The following is a 7,437-nucleotide window of genomic DNA, read 5'->3' as shown; positions in this document are numbered from 1 at the left end:
GTACTTATATTTTTCCTGTCCAATTTATATCCCGGACAACTGTTGTATTTTATTTTATATTTCTAGTAAATGCTCATGCACTTGTGACACCGAGTTTTGGGATGATTATGGATTATTATGTATTGTAATTATTAAAAATATTATTATTTATTTTGTAAATCTCATCTTTCACCATTTAATTGAAGGGAATATGATTTTAAAAAATATTAAAATGAGAATCAAGTTAGTATTTATTTTTTGGCTTGTCTGACAGCAGTGTACAGTGCTATCACGACCTTTAATAAATTTTGGATTGTGACACCTTCTCTCAAAATTTCACTGTAGCTCTTATATTTCCCAGCTCAAGAGTCAAGAGTACTTCAACGAGCCTAGCTCCTTTGTATGTAAAGACATGCCAGTTCCATATGGTATATTTCCACCTACATATGTCACGCACAAAAATAAATTCAAATCAAAGCACAAACTCTATTAATTTTTGAATAATCTGTACAATTATACAATTATCCATCCAGAAAAGTACCAAAACTCTGTTCTATTAATGTTACAACTACAAAAGTCATGTCCCTTCGAGGACATCCAAACATAAAAAAGAATTTAAAAATTCATTAACAATCGTTTCTTGCCTGAGATAATCCAGTAGCGACATTTTAATGTATGCGAACACTCAATTAATCATTAGCTATTGTTGAAGGAAGTGGGTAAATTCTGAGAAAATTATTTTTATTTCCATCTCTTCTTGCAATTTAGTGATCCCACTTCAACCTTACTCCTTCGGGTATTGATATTGATATTGTAAGCATATCAATACCCCCTCAACATATTTTGTTTATTGTTATGATATTGATATTGATATTGTACGGTGGGATCGGGTTGCACGCCGCAACAGGTAATATAAGGATGAATTATTATGGTGAAATAAGGATGAATTATGAAGTTGATCTTATATGGTGGAATCGGGTTGCGCGCCGCAACATATTTTGTATTTTGTATTCCTTGTTTTATCGTATTGGCTTCAGTTCCTTCGTACGAGACTCTGAGAATTCGTAATTCCGGTTGTCACTGTTTTTCTGAGGGTTGAATTATTGTCATTGACTTATTGCCTTGCCGTCATTTCCTAAGCTCTTTTCCTAATACTATCATTCTGGTGAATTGATTTTCAAGGTGAATTTACTACGTTGAGTCAGTAGCTCCCACTCTGCTGAGTTGTTAGTAATATAGTGATTTAAAATAAAAGAATTAATATCATGCTACTTTGTGTGACTTTTGAGTTAGAACTCGCCGTATATTTCAGTATTTACTATTTCTAATAATTGTTATATTTTATTTCAATTGATTTTTCAACTTAATCTCCTTAATCTGTCTGAGGTTTTTATTTTACTTAAAAAGGAATTGTTATTATGTTTTAATTTAATAAATTTATATTAAATGCAATAGCTTATTCAATGTTATATTTTATTTGAAAATGTTATTTTTTTCACTCAAATGATTTATAAAATAAACTCATCTTTCTCGTTAATTTTCTACTTGGTCTAGAAACTGTAAATTTACTTTATGATATATAAATGGAATCTCGTGAACATCTTAATTAGCATTTGACACGGATATTATGTACCGAGTAGCACGTGAATTTTGCCGTGCAAAGTGAGATAGAAAGATGTGGGTATAAGGTGTTGTGTGTGTTAAAGGTTTGGAAGATGTGATTTATGGTATGAGATTACGAGAATTGGGATTATTGAAATCGTGTATTAGAAACTATTTGATTGGTTGAGTTGACATCGTTTTCCCTACTTGAGCACATTTACACTTATATGTATCCCAACTATGTTGTTGTTTAATTACTTGGCTATTTCTTGTTGCTAGTCGTGTTTTCCTTGTCGCTACTACTGTTTGTAATCGTTTAGAGATTCTTGAAAGGATTGGTGAGGTGGCCTACAAGCTGGCATTGCCACCTAGTCTAGCTGCAGTTCATCCAGTATTCCATGTTTTTATGCTCCGTAAGTATCACGATGATCCGTCTCATTATTTTGGATTTCAGTTCAGTCCAGTTGGATAAGGATTTGTCTCATGGTGAGAAGCCGGTGGCCATTTTGGACAGGCAGGTCCAAAAATTGAGGTCGAAGAGAATTGCTTTAGTAAAGGTTCAGTGGAGGGGTCAACCAGTCGAGGAGGTGACTTGGGAGACCAAGAATGATATGCGTAGCCGTTGTCCTCATCTTTTCACCACTTCAGGTATGTCTCTATACTCGTTCGACGACGAACGTTTGTTTTAAAAGGGGAGGATGTAACAACCAGGCCGGTCGTTTTGAGTATTTTAGCCCCGATCCTTTATTTATTGCTTCATCTCTGTCGTATTATGGTTATATGACTTGTCGGGGGTGTTTTATTTTGGTTCGGGTGAGTTTCAGAGTGAAAGGGGACACAGTCCCTAAGTTGGAGGCTTAAGTTGAAAGAGTTGACCGTAGTTTGACTTTTGAGTAGACGACTCATTTTGACAGTTCCAATATCTCCGTATGATGATTTTGAACTTAGGAGCATGTTCGGATGTTGATTTGGAGGTTCGTAGGTCGTTACGGGTTGAATTGGAAAAAGTTAGAAAGTTGAAGGTTTTGAAGGTTGAGAAGTTTGACTGGGAGTTAACTTTATTTATATCGGGGTCGGATTTCAATTCCGAAAGTTGTAATAGGTCCCTCATGTCATTTATGACTTGTGTGCAAAATTTGAGGTCAATCGGAGTTGTTTTGGTATGGTTCAACATTAGTTTCGGAAGTCAGATGTTCATAGTTTCAATAGGCTTGAATTGGGTTGCGATTCGTTGATCGATGTTGTTTGGTGTGATTTTTAGCCTCGAGTAGGTCCTTTATGTGTTTTGGAAGTTGTTGATATATTCAGACGGGGTCACGAGGGCCCCGAGTGTGATTCAGATTGAATCCGAAACCAATTTGGACTTAATCATTTTTGCTGAAGCTTCAGCCATTCTGGTGTCATCACCCATGCGGTGGGAATGGCCGCAGGCGCGGACTCACTAGTGCGAGTGAGGAAGCACAAAAGTGGAGAAGGCTAGCCAGGCCTGGGGTCGCAAAAGCGAAGGCCCTTCCACAGGTGCGAGAGCGCAGATGCGCCCAGGTTCAGCAAGAGCGAACGCGCATGTGCGCGATTTGGTCCACAGAAGCGAAATTCTCAGAGCATTAGTTGGAACCACACCTGCGATGGATTTTCCGCAGGTGTTGTCTTCGAGGGTTTATTTTCATTTTCATCTTTTGGACCTAGAGAGCTCAGTTTGTGGCAATGTTTCGAGGAATTTTCAAGGAAATCATTGGGGTAAGTGATTGTAACCCGGATTTGACTATATTACTTGAATCCATTATTATTTTCATCATTTAATTAGTGATTTGAGATGTAAATTTGGGGAAATATTTGTGAAACTTCTCAGACTATATTTTGGGGATTTGAAGTTGAATTTGAGTAATTCTTGTATGGTTGGACTCGTTATCGAATGGGTGTTCGAATTTTATAATTTTTGTCGGGTTCCGAGACGCGGGCCCGGAATTGACTTTTTGAGTAGACCTTTTTGTTTCTCTTTAAATATTGCAACTTTATTGTTCAGAATAGCTTCTTATAATTTATATTTATGGTATGTAGTTGTTTTGGCTAGATTCGAGCTGTTCAGAGTTGGATAATCGAGGGAAAGGTTTACTAGTGGATTGAGTTAGCGTGTTTTGAGGTAAGCGTCTTACCTAACTTTGTGTGGGGAATTACCCCTTAGGGTTGGTGTTGTTTGTGTTAATTGTGATATGTGGAAGCAGTGTACGCAAGGTGACGATGGTGTCACGGGCTAAATATGGTAATTGACCGGTTCTAGCTATGTAGATTTCTTTCATGCCTTTAATTGAGTTACCATGATATGTTATATTCATCACCATTAGTCTACCTTCATATGCTTTACTTGTCTTATCTCTTACTTGTTAATTGCCTTTACATGTTTAGCTAAAGTTATTGCTTTCTCTATTCATTATTCATTATTTAACCGTTGAGTTCCTTACGTGAAGCTGTTATTTCTTGGAATATCTTATTGTTGAAATCGGTATTGAGTTATAAAGGCTGTGATTCACATTGAGGCAAAGTTGTAAAGTTGTGAAATACCATTCTTGTTGAGTTATTCACTTTCGGTGGTTATTATTGAGACTCTTGTGTATATTGTGGTTGAGCCATGGGTTGTTTATTATGGAAACACTATTATTGTTGACTTCCTTGGCAAATTGTGATATTGAGCACTTGAGGTGCACTTTGTGATACGTTGTGATATTGATACACATGCGGTGGTATATATATTTGGGGTTGAAACACATGCAATGAGATAAGGTAGGCTTGATATGCGTATTGCTAGTAGAGAAACTACTTGAAGCCACACAATGTTATAGGGTGGGATAAAATACGGGAAGCTATTTTGGAAAAAAAAATAATTTTTAAAACTAAATATAAGGCTCCCGCGATGATATAATGAAAAATTATGAATTGTTTTGTGATATGAGACTATGAGACGGTACCTCAGTAGTGATTCTTGTTGATACTTTTCTATTACATTACTTGTGTTTTAGTTACTTTGTTTCCTTGGCATATCATTCCTTATTTTTTTTCCGTGATACCTTATTTACCTTAGTTTAGTGTAGCTATTCTTGGTATATTTCTCCATTGTTTTATTTCAATTGTTTATCATTATTACACTGTTATATACCTTTTTAGTTTCTTATTTATTCCAGTAGGGCCTTGACCTGACCTTGTCACTACTCTACCGAGGTTAGGCTTAACACTTACTGGGTACCGTTGTGGTGTACTCATGCTACGCTTCTGCGCATGTTTTTGTGCAGATCCAGGTACTTCTTACCATTCCAGGCACCAGTGAGTCGATTTCAGATTTGGATATTTCAAGGTATACCCGTCGGCGCCCGCAGGCCTCTGAGTCACCTTCTATCTAGTTTTATTCCATTTTCTTTCTTATAGATACTGTTGTATAGGGATGTTTAGTATACCCTTGTAGAGCTTGTGACTTGATATCACCGAATTTTGAGAAGTTTGTTTCTGTTGCATTGCGAAGTTCTTTTATAATAATTGCTGAGTTATTTGAGAGTTTTATCATTATATTCTGCATGTATGTTAGGTTTACCTAGTCTTAGAGACTATGTGCCATCACGACATCCTACAGAGGAAAAATTGGGTTGTGACACCGCTGGAGATCTTCCTAGTTAGTTAAAGTGAAAGCATATTATCGGGAATCTTATGAATAAAATTTAATTTGTGATAAAGCTAATCTCCCTTAATATCTTAAAACAGTTAAAAAAGGGAAATTCTAATCATGCATGCTATAGTAAAAACAACACAATAATTTTCTTACCTTCATGCTTGATCAACTGAATTACAAACTTACAAATATATAATAAAGATTTACCACCAAAAGATGCATTTTTCACAAACTATTCAAAAGTGAGTACTCACAAAAGAGATTTCGTTAGACATAACAATATGAAATGATTAGAATTGTGATAGCTTATCAAAATTCCTTTTAGTTTCTGAAGGCACAATATTTTCTAATTTCGCCCGTTTTCCCAGTAAGGACATAATTTTTTCCATCTTTAATTTATGATTGATTCTCCAAAATCCTTGAAGAAAGTGGATCCATGGATATTTACTTAGGACAAGATATAAACTTTTGTTTGATTATCTGTGAGAAGAGCAGTATCAGCTGTGAACAACCCTCTTCTTTTGCTAACCACACTGTAATAGTTAGGTGTCAAAACTCTTAAAGTTTTCGGGGTCCATTTCAATAATATGGTCACATCCCCTTGCTTACACTTGATCTTCAAATCACTTATGTAGTTTTAATATATGTTTGAGTCCATATCAGCTTTACCAGTAAAATTGTACAAACGATTTGAGAAGGAAAATCAATAGTGTGTCCTCCTATGAATAAATAGGGAGAAAACAATAAATATGATAGATTTTGGGATTCCTGAATTAACTTGTTACACTATGCAAACCATATTTTTTATCTGATAAAACAACAAGGTCTTTTTACAGTTAGGCCCAAGGAGACAAATGTTGTTTTCAAAGTAGTGAAGTTATCAAAAGGAGTTGGTAGATTTTTTGAGGCCTCTCAGAGAATTGAGACTCCCACATCTCTTTCAAGGGAATTGCCCAAGTTGGTCCGTTAGTCTCAAATAAAGAACGAATGATATATATAACATGCAAGAATGTTATTGACATGCTAATTAATAAAAGCATTGCCCTAATCAACTAGATTATATTTGTTACCAGTTTAACAACATAACAAGCTGCTGAGTCCAAACTATAAGAACAAGAGACAATGCCAGGACACTCTATCTAGCATCATCAATTACTTGGAACCCTCTCAAGCTTTGATTTGAAATTGCATCTTTATCTGCTTTATTACCTTTTGTTGAATTAAGCAGCACTTAACCATCATATCCCCTGCATGCAACATAAAGAGGAAAAAAAATCATATATTCAGAGATAATAAATATATTACTCCCTCCATTTTAATTTTACGTTATTTAGTTTGACTCGATACAAAGTTAAAAAGGAAGACTTTTGAAACTTGTAATCATAAAAGTTTTTTCGTGGCTTTTAATTTATGTGGGTATAAGAATTTCTCATTAAGGGTAAAGTGAGTAAAATGAAAAATTTAAAGTTAAATTAGTTTCAAACATAAAAATATTTCATTTTTTTTTGAACGAGCTAATAAGGAAAGTGTATCACATAAATTAAAACAAATGGAGTAACTTATAAAATATTAAATAGAGCGTGGTGCTTAATTACCCTAACAAAACAATCATGAAAGTGCATTCTCAACAAAGGAGCAGCCATGGTAGGAGCAAGAAAACCATACTGAGTTGTTGTTTCTTTCACAATTGCCTCCACATTTGGACATGTTTTCTTGTAGAAACCTACTTTTACACCTTGAAAATTAGCAACCTCCAAGATAAAAATTTGAAGAATTAGAAACGAAAAAAACTTTAATGTAATTGTCATTACTTTTTTGGACATATAGGATGGAAAAAATCTCACTGACTTGCTTTATTTAAGTGATGATTGGAGGGCACAAATGCATGCCCTTTAAATATGAAACACAGATGGTGATTTATCAATCCCTTGATTTGTATAAGTTGAATTTAATATTATCAAAATGGACTCACCAAAAAACAAAAATAATAAGAAGACAAAAAGGAAAAAGACAAAGAATTCAGTGCTTTAATAATTTGTCATGCTACTGTGGCACAATTGAATTAATTTTTGTTTTTGGAAAAAGAAAATTCAGTAGACTATAATCAATCTTATCAAATGCCAAACATGCAGGAATTAATACTTTTAGTACGCAAGACAGATTGATATTTGGCTATAATTTTTATATTTTATGGTATTATT

The 7,437-nt window shown here is 34.7% G+C and overlaps 1 pseudogene; it reads right to left on the bottom strand.

The window, feature by feature from the left end:
* Positions 1-5,557: 5,557 nt before the first annotated feature.
* On the bottom strand, positions 5,558-7,044 carry LOC142171765 (peroxidase 27-like; annotated as a pseudogene).
* Between the last annotated feature and the right edge of the window lie 393 nt (positions 7,045-7,437).

Source organism: Nicotiana tabacum, chromosome 17 (genome assembly GCF_000715075.1).
Source record: "Nicotiana tabacum cultivar K326 chromosome 17, ASM71507v2, whole genome shotgun sequence".
NCBI lineage: Eukaryota > Viridiplantae > Streptophyta > Magnoliopsida > Solanales > Solanaceae > Nicotiana > Nicotiana tabacum.
Note: the sequence above shows the minus strand (reverse complement) of the source record. Positions and strands in the feature narration are given on the sequence as shown.